The sequence below is a fragment of the Pundamilia nyererei genome, unplaced genomic scaffold (genome assembly GCF_000239375.1).
Source record: "Pundamilia nyererei isolate P.nyererei 1_Seehausen unplaced genomic scaffold, PunNye1.0 scaffold00141, whole genome shotgun sequence".
In the NCBI taxonomy this organism is placed as follows: domain Eukaryota; kingdom Metazoa; phylum Chordata; class Actinopteri; order Cichliformes; family Cichlidae; genus Pundamilia; species Pundamilia nyererei.
Window position 1 is genome coordinate 786,270 of NW_005187542.1, and position 16,037 is coordinate 802,306.

A 16,037-nucleotide genomic window follows, 5' to 3' on the forward strand; every position below is an offset into this window, starting at 1 on the left:
TTTCTGCTACATAACTTTGCACTTTTGCTGTAACAAAACAAATTTCCCACCTGTGGGACTAATAAAGGTCATCTTATCTTATCTTACAAGAAGCAGAGTTCGAATCTCTGCTAAGACAGGTTACACACTGGGGCAGTTTTTATGTTTAAGGGAATAGTGCTGAATTTTTTGTATATCCATTTTGTTTTCTTTGTTCTTTTTGAGCATTCTTTAACGCTCAAAAAAATCAAATGAGGGTAGGATGACACGTTTACTTTGATTTCACAGACATTAGGAAGAGGTAATGGATAATAGGTGCTGATTTGTAAATAACTGAACATGAATAATTTGACCTTATTATATATATTATCTTGCAGTATATTTCTAACTAAGCAGTTCATTCTTTCACTTGACAATGCTTTCTTTAAAGATATAACACACATTAGTGTGAACTTGCAAAAAGGGCAGATGTGAAAATGTAAAAATGTAATTTATGGTAAATTACACACACTGAGCAGGTTACATTGGGGAGCAATGTGGCTGCATAATGACAAATATCCTGGAAACAAAGGATCTACTAAAAAAGATTCAAAAGAGTGGAATTAAAGGAACAAGGTTAGGCTCCTAAGGTTAATGATTATGGTCAGGGAAACCTTGTAATTATGGTTAATAAAAAGACAAAAGCTAATTTTAGAGCTTTGATTCTTTAACACCTTTACTTTCTTTGCACTTCAGTAAAAACACAAGGCTTCCTCAACCCTGAACAAGCACCAAACACTTGGAACAGATGTAATTTGTGAGGTCCAGACATACCCATTGTGCCCATTATTTTCAGCTAACAGAGTCCTATTTTCTCTAAATAATTAAATTAGCAGTATCATGAATATTCAGTGGACTTGTGGTTGTTTTCAGCCTTCCATACTTGCCAGCTATTTAATGTAAGATGCCAGCTGTGAAATTCTGATAAATGGAAACATATTTGTGATGCACATCCATGTGCAGTATCTCAAGATGAAAGCCCTCAGAGTGACAGGCACAAAATGTTTGCATTTTTCTCCATGCTGTTCTTACAAAGCATTTCGTGTTGACAAGTTCGGAGAAAAATGTCAAACAAGTGCAGAGAGAACATCTGAGTTTCTTCTACCCTCTACACTCTGTCTATAAATTCATACATTCCATCACTGCAAAGCCAGCTTGAAATAGCCTTGTTTTCACATTCGAAGCTGTGTTGTCTGTCAACAGCGTGGAACCAGCCGAACACTCTCTCAGGCATCTGCTGAGGATTTCCCAGGCCTTGGAGTAAGCATGGAATCAGAGAGGAGGCAAATGTGAAATGCAGATAGAGTAGATGGAGGCTTAAGACTGGCTTAGATTTTCAGAGACAGAGAGAGATGGAAGAGGCTGTGGGAAACAGAGAAACTGGGCCACAATGTGTAGACAAAAATAAATAAATAGAAAAAGATACAAAAAGCTGACATGTAGTTATAAAGAGAAAGCATAGCTTCTTTTATTGTTGTGAACCTCTGGTCTTTTTCAGTCATCTGTCTTGATTTGATACAGTTTTCTGTGTGCTGTTGCACTCTTTTCATTATCATCTCTCTTGGTTTGTTGCCAGTGGTTTGTTCACTGACGTGCAAGGTGGAAACTGGTTTTAATGGAGCTTAATCACATGTCAGATGATGATTTGGATCATTACAGTGCACAGTGGTTATTGACAGAAAAAATCTATTCTGCGAGAATCGTATAGTAGTTACATAGACCCTGTGAGAAAAGTGACCAAAGCTGATAAGCATGAAAACAGACAGAAAAACAACCGGCCTTGATGTGGAAAATATCCACAAGAACAATCACTCTAACTGCAACTAGGACATCCACTCCTTCCCATGAGTGCAAGTACAAGCAAATTAGGTTCTGCAACACAGCGACTCAAAAAGAAAAGGTAGCTGCTCATTCAAAGTCCCAACATCAAACCGGCTTAAGTGCTGTGGTGAGACCTTAAGAGAGCTGTGCAAAACAAAATGTCAACAAGCCTTAATGACCTGACACAAAGCTGTAAAGAAAGTCGGCCAAAGTTCCTCTATAATAGTGCCACAGACTGATAAAGTCACACAGAAAACATGACTTGAAGTTATTGCTGTTAAACACGACCCTACACACTACTGGTTGTAGGGTTGTGTGTGGTGTGCACTTAGTTTTCACACACACACTTCTGTACTTTGGCTTTAGATTTTGCAAATTAAACAATAAAACAAAACTTAAAGAGAGTTTCATTTATTTTCACAACTATATTTTATGACTTTGACATACAGTAACAAATAAATAAAAAAAAACATAAAAGTAATAATAATAATGGATTGGATTTATATAGCGCTTTTAAAGGCACCCAAAGCACTTTACAATGCCACTATTCTTACACTGGTGGAGGCAAGCTACAGTTGTAGCCACAGCTGCTCTGGGGCAGACTGACAGAAGCAAGGCTGCCATATCGCGCCATCAGCCCCTCTGGCCAACTGGCCCTACCGCCTACTGGCGGTGGGGTAAAGGGTCTTGTCCAAGGACACAGCGATGAGGACAGAGAACCCGGGGATCGAACTGGCGACCTTCCGCTCTCTTACAGATGCGCTTCCCAACCCTCTGAGCCACAGTCGCCCGTATAAAAGTATTGACAAACACACTAAGAAATTACAGTCTTAATAAAAGAACACCCTCATGTGATGAGGTTTGGAAATCCAAGTGGAAACTGTTTAAAGAGAGGCTGATTCAGTTCTTTTACTACATGCAATAACTAATTAACCATTTTCCCCAAAGTATTGTGGAAAACACCTTCAGGCCTCGGCAGCGTCATTTCACTAAGCTCTAATTAAGACAACAAGGATTTAGTATCCTCCTATCACATTAGCCGGAAGAAGAATTTTAAGTGGCCAAACTGTTTCTCTAGAGTTTGGAATAAATATGAAAGGGGTGCATTTACTGCTTTTGTTTTTTTTTAAATGAGTTATGTGACTAATATATATGTTCCCCTTTGAAATGTTGCAAATATGGTGGATCGCAATTTCAGTAATGGAACTCCCAAGTCTCAGTGTACTCAACCATACAACAGTCAGTTAGCATTCACGATTTAAAAGGACAACATGAAAGAATACACTGAGACTGACTATGCAAGTGATTCACCAGCAGGCTCTCAAACACTCCAGGGGAATTTCTTCAGAAAAACCCCATAATTCAGTCACTTGTCAGCTTGTCAGCTTAATAATTTTCTGTATGACTTTATCTGTTTCTCATTGTTTCAGTTCTATGAGATATGCCAGCATTTCTTTGTGCACAGCCAGTGTTGGGGAGTAACGGAATACATGTATCGCCGTTACGTATTTAAAATACAAAATATGAGTAACTGTATTCCATTACAGTTACTGTTTAAAAAGGTGGTATTTAGAATACAGTTACTTTGTTGAAATAAATGGATTACACGGCCGTACTTTCCGGTTTTATATTGTCGTGGGTCAGGACTGTTTGGGTTTTGCTTGACAGCTACGTTCTGTTGTTCCAGGTGGCAGCGTTACGGTTGCCATGGTTACAGGGTGACACACTCTCTCTCTCTCCGTGTTTCCTGGGTGAGAGAGGCCTTTTTGTTGTTATGCTAAGCTAATAGGCAGAATGCTACAGGGTTAACCCTAACCCTTCCCAACACTGCTAAAACGGCGGGTTCCGTGTCAAATAGCTTTACTTTGTTGTGTGGGTCAACTTTGCTTGCGAGAGACAAAGAGAGGCGTTGAAAGGCTGCTCCAACGGAACTTATTGTTTCGGAGGAAAACATGAACGCAGTCTACAGTTAATAGCTTACTTACAACTGGGCTCGTCAGGCACTCTTCTTGGCTGCAGTGGTTATTATTATATTTACATGCTTCCAGCTCCCGTTTTTGCTCGATGACAGCTTGTACTTTTCCACTCCCCTTTTTCTCCCTTCTCGCGCTCACAGACACATAACGGGTATGACAGTCCATTCTCCCAGCAGCACGGACTACACTGTCCATGATGCTACATTCTTTAGAGCTATACCTGTAGCATTCTGCCTATTAGCTTAGCACAACAACAAAAAGGCGCTCTCTCACCCAGGAAACACGCAGAGAGAGAGCGTCACCCTGTAACCATGGCAACCGTAACGCTGCCACCTGGAACAACAGAACATAGCTGTCAAACAAAACCTAAACAGTCCTGTATGTATGTTACTCCCCAACACTGCGTATTAGTCAGAGGTCCCGTTCGGAGCCGCGGACCTTCAGTAACAGTAATAAATCACAGCAATAGTACATTCACGTAGTTGTAAAAAGCATGATAATATATTAAGTAATCCAAAGTATTCAGAATACGTTACTCTTATTGAGTCACGTAACGGAAGACGTTACAGAATACATTTCGGGGCATGTATTCTGTAATCTGTAATGGAATACATTTTAAAAGTAACCTGTGCACAGCACTTAAAGGTCCTGTCACAGCATTTTAATTGGGTCTGGACTTTTACTGAGCCATTTCAACACCCTTGATTCTTTTCTTTTTCAGCTAGTCTGTAGTGTTTTACAGAAATGGACAGAGTGCAGGGTAAATCAATTAGGTGTGGACTATTAAATATTAGGTCTCATTCTCTCTTTTTATTAGTGAAACATGGTTAGAGTAGGATGAATGTAACAATGTAATGTAAATGACTCAACATGCCCCGAGTCATATTAACTTTCAAAATCCTCAACACAGGCCAAAAAGGAGGAGTGACAGCAATCTTTCACTCTAGCTTGTCAGTTAACCAAAGACCTGGACTGAGTTTTAGTTCATTTAAAAGCCTGGCTCTTAGCCCTGTCCATTGTTGTTGCTCAGGCGACCTCTTTAAATATTTGGAAAAGGAGTCTGATATGAGGACTTGGTGAATAAACTCTCACATTTCATGGTGTGAAAATCTATTTAAACTGTTTATAAGAGGAAAGTGTGATTTTTAGGCTAACACCACCTGGCATAATGTTAGCTTATATCCAGCTATTGTTGTCTGCCTGTTTATGTCTAATCTACTGAGAATAAGTAATTGCAAAAGTACTAACAAGAAAAAAGCATGTTTACGCACTTTTTTCTGTTCTGCAGTCATGACCTAAGTTCAGAAGATGAGACTTTGAGGCGAAGAGGAAGAAGATGATGATGAGGAGAGAATGAAGGAGCAGAAAGACATAATGTGAAAGAGATTTTGAAAATATACATGTATCAATGTTAAATCATCATATAGAGTTTGAACGAGCTATTAGTGATCTTCAAATTAAAAGTGACTTCTAAGGTGCACTATCTATGTGGCTGGTCTCTGACCCCATACACAAAACATGATTAGGTGGAACAATAATGTGGGCAATTTACATGGAAGCAAAACTATATCTTAACCAAGAGGGAGCCTTTTATTTATGGCCAGTGTTGGGAAGGTTACTTTTAAAATGTATTCCACTACAGATTACAGAATACATGCCCCAAAATGTATTTTGTAACGTATTCCATTACGCTACTCAATGATAGTAACGTATTCTGAATACTTTTGGATTACTCAATATATTATCATGCTTTTTTACAACTAATGAATGTACTATTGCTGTGTGAATTATTACTATTACTGAAGGCTACTCGCCATACCAATAGCAACTAGATTTTTAAATCTTAATATAAAATCAGTAACAGTAGGGTGGACATTAGGCAAGGATGCACTTTTTGCAGCGATCTCGTATAAAAAACAATTCCACGCTTATATAAAACATGTCCGCGGCTCCAAACCGTAGTAAAGGGACCTCTGGCTAATAAGTCGGGTTCCGTGTCGGCTCGTAGCTGAAAACTAGCTTTACTTTGTTGTCTGGGTCAACTTTGCTAGCCAGAGACAGAGAGAGGTGTTGAAGGGCTGCTCCAACAGAACTTATTGTTTTGGAGGAAAACACGAACACGGTGTACAGTTGAGTCTTAATAGCTTACTTACAACTGGGCTCATCAGGCACTCTTCTTGGCTGCAGTGGTTATTATTATATTTACATGCTTTCAGCTCCTGTTTCTGCTCGGTGACAGCTCGTACGTTTCCACTCGCCTTTTTCTCCCTCCCGCGCTCACAGACACATAACAGGTATGGTAGTCCATTCTCCCTGCAGCACGGACTACACTGCCCATGAGGCTACATTCTTTAGGGTTATGCCTGTAACACTCTGCTATTGCCTTCATATTAAATCATTTAAAAAAATATTTCTTCTTATTATGAGATGCGAGATTCAGACACAGGCATTTGAGCCTCTTAATGCGTGTTTTGTTTGAAACTAAAAAAAGAGAGGGCATAGCCGAACATATGAAACAGGAAAAGACCGCCGTGTAATCCCTTTATTTCAACAAAGTAACTGTATTGTAAATACCACCCTTCTAAACGGCAACTGTAACAGAATACAGTTACTCATATTTTGTATTTTAAATACGTAACGGCGGTACATGTATTCGTTACTCCCCAACACTGTTTATGGCTGGTGAAATATAACAAAATAAAAGGCAGAAGAAAACTAAGACAAAACTGTTAACACTAAACTGGGGAACTAAAACACTAAACACTAGAGGCAAAGAACATAAAACCTTGAACATGGAAAAAACCTGAACGTGAGAATGTGAAACTTGACAGGAGATAAACAGACGGCCTGACGAGGGACAAAGGGAAAGCAGACAGAATATATACACAGAAGGGTGATGAGGGAATGGAAACACGTGTGGAACACAGCAGGAAGGAATCAGACGTGACGACACAGGGGGAAGGGGAATTGAACGCGCCGAACACAGTAACGAGACTGTCAAAATAAAACAGGGAACACACTGAGATGCATACTAATTCAATTCAATTCAATTCAATTCAATTTTATTTATATAGCGCCAAATCACAACATAAGTCGCCTCAAGGCGCTTCATAGATACAGAGAAAAAAACCCAACAATCATATGACCCCCTATGAGCAAGCACTTTGGCAACAGTGGGAAGGAAAAACTCCCTTTTAACAGGAAGAAACCTCCGGCAGAACCAGGCTCAGGGAGGGGCGGCCATCTGCTGCGACCGGTTGGGGTGAGAGAAGGAAGACAGGATAAAAGACATGCTGTGGAAGAGAGACAGAGGTTAATAACAGATATGATTTAATGCAGAGAGGTCTGTTAATACATAGTGAGTGAGAATACTAAGACACACAGGCTTGACACTAAGGTCGGGGAAGAAACAGAGATGGATGAAGGCAGGCTGAGGAGATAGAGAGGGCGAGAGAGGGAGGGACACTTAGACGAAGACAAAGGCACAAAAGGAACTAAAAGACAAGAGAGCATAAACCGCGAATTACAAATAAACCCAGTAACATAAAAAGGACTAATCTAATTACTAACTGTAAAAACTTTAACTTAAACATCTTCCAAGTGTAGCAAAAGGACTCATAAATAAAAAATAAGCTCAAAATCCTGGATCAACGACTCAGCACCCTGACAGTAAGAGCTGCTGTTTATGCGTGAAGCAGAGTAATAATTCCCTTTGTACACGTCACATAGACAGATTCATAAATCCTCTGCATACTGTGTAGCTCATGTAAAAGTAAGTGTCATATCTGTTTCAAGTTTATGAAATTATAACAAACACTCATATCAAATTCTCAAGAAGTCTTGGACACCTTGTTCCTTTGCCTGCTCTCTGAATCAAATGATCTTCATATTTCTAGCCCATCAGCTATTTATGAGACTGCACACTCATGTACTCATGCAAATATGCTCCTATTCCTCTGAAGCTTGCAGCTGGTCATAAATATGAGACTGCTGCTTTCAGGAGAAGGTGAGGCTGAGCTCTGTGCTTCTATCAGTTCCATGAGATCAGCTTCCATCCCAGGACATTAAGAGTTAATTTATCGCTCACGCAATTCAAATTCAGCCCGGCTGTCACACTTATCTCTGTCAAATGCTTGCGGTGCCCCGCCTCACGTCCTGATGCATGCCTCCTATTTAAATTCCATCTATCTGCTGTGGGTGACAGAAAATAATTCATGCTGCTGAGATGCTGTCATCGACAAGGACAGTTTCTCCTGAAACATATCAATATTAATGCCACATATCAATATTTAGGCTTGTTTTACACATCTGAGTCGCTCTGCAGCAGGGGTTAACTTTTTGCTTATGGACATGCATGAATAGCTTGGCGAATGTGGCTGCCTTTAAAACACACATTGACAAATCCATCATTAATGGAGTGATGCAAACGTAAACACAATGGGAAGTCTGGAGCTCATTCTGTTCTTCTGCCATTGATTTGTTTTGCAGAGTAAAGTTATTTCAAAAAAAGATCTGAATGTTCAGTCCCGGTGGCGGCCAAAATCGACTTTGGTTTGATGCATATTTATCAAATTTTTAAAACTTGGCATATAGAACAAAGAGTAATAGCTTATGTGCTTTTCATAGATGAACTGCATCAAGGTTTGATTTTTGAAGAAGGGAATTTTCCTGCCTTGCTTCCTCTGTATGCAACAGCTAATGTTCCATGAAAATAAATGTCTACATGCAGGCCAGGGACACATTTTACGTGTATGCACATTTTTTCTCATTATCTCCAATTTCCTATTTCTTTAGAGCAGATGTTACATTGTCACAGCCATGTTATAGAACCAACTTAGGAGGAGCTTTGTGCAACGTAACACCCCCCCCCCCCCAAAAAAAAGAAAAAAAAATACAAATTTAAACATTTTTGTCCAATCATACTGTGGCACTCTCATGACAGCAGTCAGCTGATAATTCTACATTTCAAATGGATGGAATATTGTGTCATTATCGAGAACTCCTACATCTCAGTCAGACAGACCTAAAGACTAGTTGGCAATAGGTTCCCAATTGGCTTTTCCTGTTGCAAATGATTGTTACTAACTGCCATCTCTTGGTGAATTTGCTCACAAAAAAAGGGTGTTGCAGCTAAAACCCAATAGTGGTTGCTTAGGTTGCTGGCAAATTGCTGCAGTCCACCATAGGTGCACCTTTTACTTTGCTGGAACCACTTGCAACATACATTTTTCTCTTGCAATCAGTAGTTGCCATGTGGTCACATACCAGTCGCTTTGGTTTTTAGTGTTTCGGCCTGATTCTGTGTTATTCCTGCTTGCTTTAAATGGCAGTAGAACATCCAATTAATTCACTGTATTGTGCTTTGGTAATTTTATTTTGTCTTTTCTGTCCTTTGTTTTATTTTTTCTTGCTGATATTTATGCTGTAAAATATTTGATGTTTAACTAACTGTTTTGCCAGCTTTGTTTTTCATATCACTCGTTTCTTTGTTATTTTTCCTGCGATTTCCACAACTTTTCAGAAGCTGATGTTAGACCACAACTTGGGCTTCTTTTTATTTATTCCTGCAATTACATAGTTGCTGATCATGGTTTCCAGTAATGTTCCCACTAGACTGTGACCACAAGAGTGTGCAGTCAGATGATTGAATTCGGCTTTGCTAATCGAATTCTCTTTTGAGTTCTGCCTGAAAAATCAAAGACAGCAAGACTGGGTCGTGCTGCATGAGCCATTTTTTACTTTGGTTCTATTCATAGACATGTTTCCTGATATTTTCTCTTAGAAATCACTGTGTTAATTCAGGATAAATTGTTCCATAAATAATGGTAAGCAATCCTTGTGTGGGGAATGCATATTTTCTTTTCTCTTCAAAAAAGCTCTATATTGGTCTCATTCATCCATAAGACATCATTCAAACTGTCATCTGGTTTCTTTAGGAAACTGTGGCCAGTGTTGCTTTTGGAGATCAGCAGCCTTGTCCTTGCAGCCCTGGTATGCACACTGCTGTTGTTCATTGTTCTCATTGTTATCGATGAGTTCAGTTGTTTACATTATACACTGGAGACCCTGCACAGTATTACATGCCACGCTCTTAGACTGTTCTTTGTTGGTCAACCACTCCTGGGGAATATAACAGTGCTATAGAAGCTCTTTTATGGTGGATTGGTAGAGTTCTAGCCTGATGTACAGCAATAATATCTCTGTCCACATGCAAATGTAATAAAAAATAGCATAATTAATTAATAATCTCCCTCAGTGATGTGACCTTCAGCTTAGATGAATGAAGTCTCAGCTGCATGATGTATCTATTTGTAATATCCTGTTGTGTTGTGGCTTCATGGAACCTCAGTTCTGTTTGATAGGCAGAGACAGGCATAGTCAGAAAATGGATTTTCATTTTTAATTGAATTTTTCACCCATTTCTAAGTGAATAACAGTTTAATTGTCAATACCCACCAGCATGAATGAATAAAAAAAAAGAATATTTTTGAACGTTACGGAACAGTTTAGAATCCTGAGTGAAATTCAGAATTTTGTCAGAATTGCACAAAAGTTTTATTTTGCTGCGTGAAAAGCATTTCCCCAAACCAAAGAGTAAACATTTAGTCTGGTTCGATGGGTAAAATTACACTGATGATGTAAACGTCTCAAAAAGTCATGTGATCAAATATGGCACACTTGGCTTTAAAGGGTTAACTTAGCTTTAGCAGCTCATTCTCATATCTTTGATAACTCTGTTGATGCTACAGCTCTGCACATCCTTCTTGTTCTTGAAGATCAGCACCAGCACACTTCTCCGTTCCTCAGCTATGCTCTTACTCTCCCAAGACTGTGTTAAAAAAATTCCACGGCCCTCTCTCCTAGACACCTCCACATCTGGAAACTACTTTCTACTCTTCATCCTCACAGCTGCCCTCACTCCTTTCTAATCCTCTGCACTTCATGATATATGAACCATCCCTCCTCCTTTGTCTCTCATTTTCTACATTCATCAGCTCATCAAAGTACTCTTTCTATTTCTCACCAAACTCTTCACTCATTAGTACTTTTCCATCTTTGTCTTTAATCACTCTAACCCACTCCACATCCTTTCCTGCTCGATCTCTCTGCCCAGCCAATCAATACAATTCCTTTTCTCGCTCCTTAGTATCCAGTCTCACATACAGCTCAGTATAAGCCTTACTTTTGCCATTACCACTTCTGTCTTTCCCATGTACTTTATACATTTGCCTTTTTAGGCAGCTTTGGCTCAGGTGGTAGAACAGGTAGCCTAGCAAATGGAAGGTCAGTAGATTGATCCCCAGCTCCTCAACTTATCTCTGGGCAAGATACTGAACCCCAAATTACCCCCCGACCTATCACTGTTTGTGTGTTCAATAAAAGCACTTACTCAAATTGAGTATAAAAGTGTTATATAAGTGGCAGTCCATCTACAATTGCTTTTCTTCATCATTTAATCCTGGCCTCTGTCTTCACTCGCTTCCTCTTATTGTTTCCAAAGTCATGCTACAGACTAGCAATCCTATGCTGCCATACAGAATTCCTTTTTCTTTGCAACCGACATTCAGCCAAACACAAAGTTTTTAAATTTGACAATTAAAATACACCAAAATTGTTAACCGCCCAGTGGGCTGCACAGTGTCTCCCCAGCAGCTCTCAGCAAGCCCTTTTCCTTTTACCTTGGTGGAATTGTGAGTGCACAGGTGGCAGATTGCTCACTGCCCATTTTTCCAAGGCTATTTTCTCGTAAACGCACATCCTGTGTGTCTCGAAGGGCAGGTCATGATGAGGTCACATCAGCTGAAAGGCTTTAGGGTGACAGAAAATTCATAAATGCATCCATTATATAGAACGATTAAAAGAAGCAGCTTCTTCATGAGCTAGAGATTACGCTGCATTAAGAAATGTTCTCCAGTTTTTGCATAATGTAGAGCATAATGCCAAACCAAGGTCTACTCTGTGCCCTAACAGTACTTCATTTCTCCTCCAGGCTCTAGAGGGCTGAATTCCAATGCTTTGTTTGGAACGCTGAGCGTTCCCAGTTGTCTAGCACTCTGCCTTGCTCGTTATGAGCTTCATTTACCACAAGCCCTAGAATAATCACTGGCTTTTCATTTTCCCCAAGCTTTAGCCTTTTAAATTCTCTAACACTGGGTTGTTTGGCCAATTACAGAGCAGCCTTTATATTACTCAGCATATTAGATCAAACTGCATATACCATAGGGGGTGATCAGAGAAATGCACAACACAGCACCGAGGATAAGAAGCTGTGAATAACAATTATTTAACATGTACTACTGGGCATAATGTGTGTGTACATTTTAGAAGAAAATAAAGTCACTAAGTGATAACACGCTGCGGCTGCTGGAGGATGAACTCACATTTTTCCAAAAAGCATCATAAGCTAATCAAGCATAAGAAAACTGCTCCAATTATGTTTTAGTTTGGAAAACTGTTCTAGAAAGTGATCAAAAGAAGCATTTGATGCAAAGACACCAACCGGGAATACTTTTATTATGAAGAAATGATAACAGCATTGGTGTGTTTTCTGCCTACAAGCTCCCACAAGGATCACCAGTGAAACTGTCTGAGGAAAGAGCCACACCACTAGTGCTTCCCACATTTTCATGTTTGACTTTGCAAGTGCAGAACAGAAGACATTTTTCATTTCTCTGGCACTGAATCCCACAGGAGCACTGCACTTCCCTCGGATGATGATGAGAATGCCTGAAACAAGGAGTTCCCAAACCCAATAGTCACCCACACCTGTAGGCATCTAATTACAGTGATGCTGCCTGATGCTGATTTATCCTCACTCACTGACACCGACTGTGTGTGTGTTACTGACGCACACACACACTGCAAAAATGCTCTGTGCTGAAGCTGCAAGCAAAGAAAATGAATGAACAGATCAATATTTCAGCTTTTTATTTATTTATTTATTGGTCAGGCAAATGGAAAATGGGAAAATTGTTGTTTAACTGCTTGATTATCATAACTGAAAGGAAAAATTTAAAAAGTCTTATTTCTGATTGATTTTTTAAGATCATTACCTTATCACGGCTGAAAAGTGTGGGCCTGTAGAGGCATCATCAGCAACATATAGGCATTATTAGAATGTCTAACCTTTGGGTTAATAGTGCATGAAGGAGCAAATAAAATTAATGACTACAGACAAAGGACAAAACATCAAATTGCAGAAGATGCAGAAGAAAAAACTTGGTTGTTACATCATCCTCTAACGTTCAGACTATGCTACATGTGGCACAGGAACTGAACGTACAGTAAAGCTCCAGGTCTGGCAAGTGAAGCTATTACCAAAAGTAAGGCCCAGTCTGTGACCTCAGTAAACACTTCCTGGTGAATTTACAGGCTCAGTCACTGACATGCATTCTTATCAAATACAACATAAACTTTATTTTGAACTGATTCATGTCCAGACGGATGATAAAGCTGGGTGTGACTATTATGTGACTATTATCAACTATGCTGTACGTCCTTCAAACCTGGATTTTTTTCCATGGCCACTAGGGGGCAATATATGTAGTTGCAAAACGACTTCTGGTCCTATACAAGTGGACATTTTTCATACTTGGCTTATTGGCTACGGACTTGTAATTGACGATTGAATGAGGTTTCATAGTTCCTCTCATCACATCCAGTTTCAAGACACCATGATTGGGACAAAAGTTAATCTCAAGGCTCCGAAGCATGACTTTACAAACAAGTGGGTGACATCTCTGTTCCTATGTTTATCCTTTTCTATCGATGGCTGTTCCACAGGGTTGGCTTACCTTTTAAGTGGCAAACTGCTATTCAATGTAGAGTGTTCTTCTGTCATAATGGCTGGTTTTAATGACCTAAGATGGTGACATCATTCAACTGAAGGGTTCAGGCTTGATAACCAGCAGGCAACTGGCTCACTTGCCACATAAATCTTCTATACCAACAAAACTTTAGTTCAGTGCTAGGACCAATTCTGTTTACATTATACATGCTTCCATTAGGCAGTATCATTAGAAAACATAGCATACATTTTCACTGCTATGCAGATGACACCCAGCTCTATCTATCCATGAAGCCAGATAACACACACCAATTAGTTAAACTGCAGGAATGTCTTAAAGACATACAGACCACTAACTTTCTGCTTCTTAATTCAGATAAAACTGAGGTTATTGTACTCGGCCCTGAAAAGCCTAGAAATATGGTATCTAAGCAGATTCTTACTCTGGATGGCATTACCTTGGCCTCCAGTAATGCTGTGAGGAACCTTGGAGTCATTTTTGACCAGGACATGTCCTTCAATGCACATATTAAACAATGTAAGACTGCGTTCTTCCATTTGCGCAACATCTCTAAAGTTAGAAATATCCTGTCTCAGAGTGATGCTGAAAAACTAGTTCATGCATTTATTACTTCCAGGCTGGACTACTGTAATTCGTTATTATCAGGAAGTCCAAAAAAGTCGCTGAAAAGCCTTCAGCTAATCCAAAATGCTGCAGCAAGAGTCCTGACAGGGACTAGAAAGAGAGAGCATATTTCTCCTGTTTTGGCTTCTTGTTGAATTCAAAAACCTGCTCCTCACATACAAGGTCTTAAATAATCAGGCCTATAAGCATATAGTTAGGGCTGGACCAGGTGACTCTGAATCCTCCCTTAGTTATGCTGCAATAGACATAGGCTGCCGGGGATTCCCATGATGTATTGAGTTTTTCCTTTCCAGTCACCTTTCTCACTCACTATGTGTTAATAGACCTCTCTGCATTGAATAACATCTGTTATTAATCTCTGTCTCTCTTCCACAGCATGTCTTTATCCTGTTTTCCATCTCCCACCCCAACCAGTTGCAGCAGGAAAAGGAAACAAACAAAAACATACGGTAAAAAAATTAATAATAGTAATGTCAAATATAATAACTGTAAGGGCCCATGAACAGACAGCAGTTCCCGTCTGTCAGGCTGTGACTGGCTGACAGGGCAGAGAACCTCTGAAATATAGTTTGGAGTCTGGCCACAAAAAGCCTTAAATGTAATCCATAAAATCAGTCCTAAAACAAATTTGTAAGCAGTGTACTGGTGCTGTAATGTGATTCCCGGCTCCAACAATTAGCTGAAGCCCGCTGAGTAATTTCTGACTAATAAAAGTCCTGTGTTGTAATCCAGTCGTGATGAGACAGAGAATTGAGAAGCAACACAAATCTGGTTAAATCTTGGTATTTTTAGATGGTGAAAAGAGGAGAGTTTACTGATGTGAAGACTGAATCCAGAATCAAAGAGTACCCCCACGCGTCTTACCATGGCCTTGATGTTGTTAGTGAGATTCGAATTGATCTGAGTGTGCAGGCTGCCCAGACAAATAAGAGAAATGTCAGCTTTAGACATGCACAAAGCATAGCTTTTCACCCATGCAAGCAGTATAATTAAGGCTTTACTTCTCTATAATATGAAATAATTACCTTGTAACCTAATAATTCCATGTTGGAGGACAATAGGCTGCATGTAACTTATGAAGGTCTCCAGTGTCTCTTAACATTAACGCTTTAAACAGTCAAATAAGTATGTCCACACGTCACAAAACACAAGTGCAATTACATCCACCAGATACCACAATCACTGTGACTGTTACAATAACCTGCTAATCCCAGAGAGGAGCCATGGTCCACTGGGATGAAGTTTCAGCATTTTGTGGCCTAAATCAAAAGCTAACATGGATTTCACATAGTTCAGAATGAATATGTCCCTTCGGCTACCCCAAATGTATATTTTTGGACATTTTCATCTTGCTTTTGATTAAAGGTGTTGAGACCATAGACATAGCTCATTTTTTTAGAATTCAACATGTTTCAACTCTAGGCAAAATGATGCACTTATAGCAATCACTATAGGCATGAATCTTCATGTTACTGTAGGTGTAATGAAAGGTTCCCAAGTCCTTCTAATTTCTACCTTATATCAGGGTTGCCAGCTTTCGTGTGGAGTCAGGTTTTTTTTTTTACTTTACAAAGTCTTGAGGTGAAAGTGTAAATATATGTAAAGATGTTTGCAATTTTCTTGCTTTGGAGACATACTCTATGGATCCTAACAAGCTTCAGGGATTTAATAAACTCAAACAGCTGGAAACAACAAAAACAGGTTCAGTCCCTGTTAATGTTTGGTCAAATGGGGACAAGGCTCAGCAGAGAAACTCATTAATCGTCTCTCACTGAGAGGTTGTGCGCCT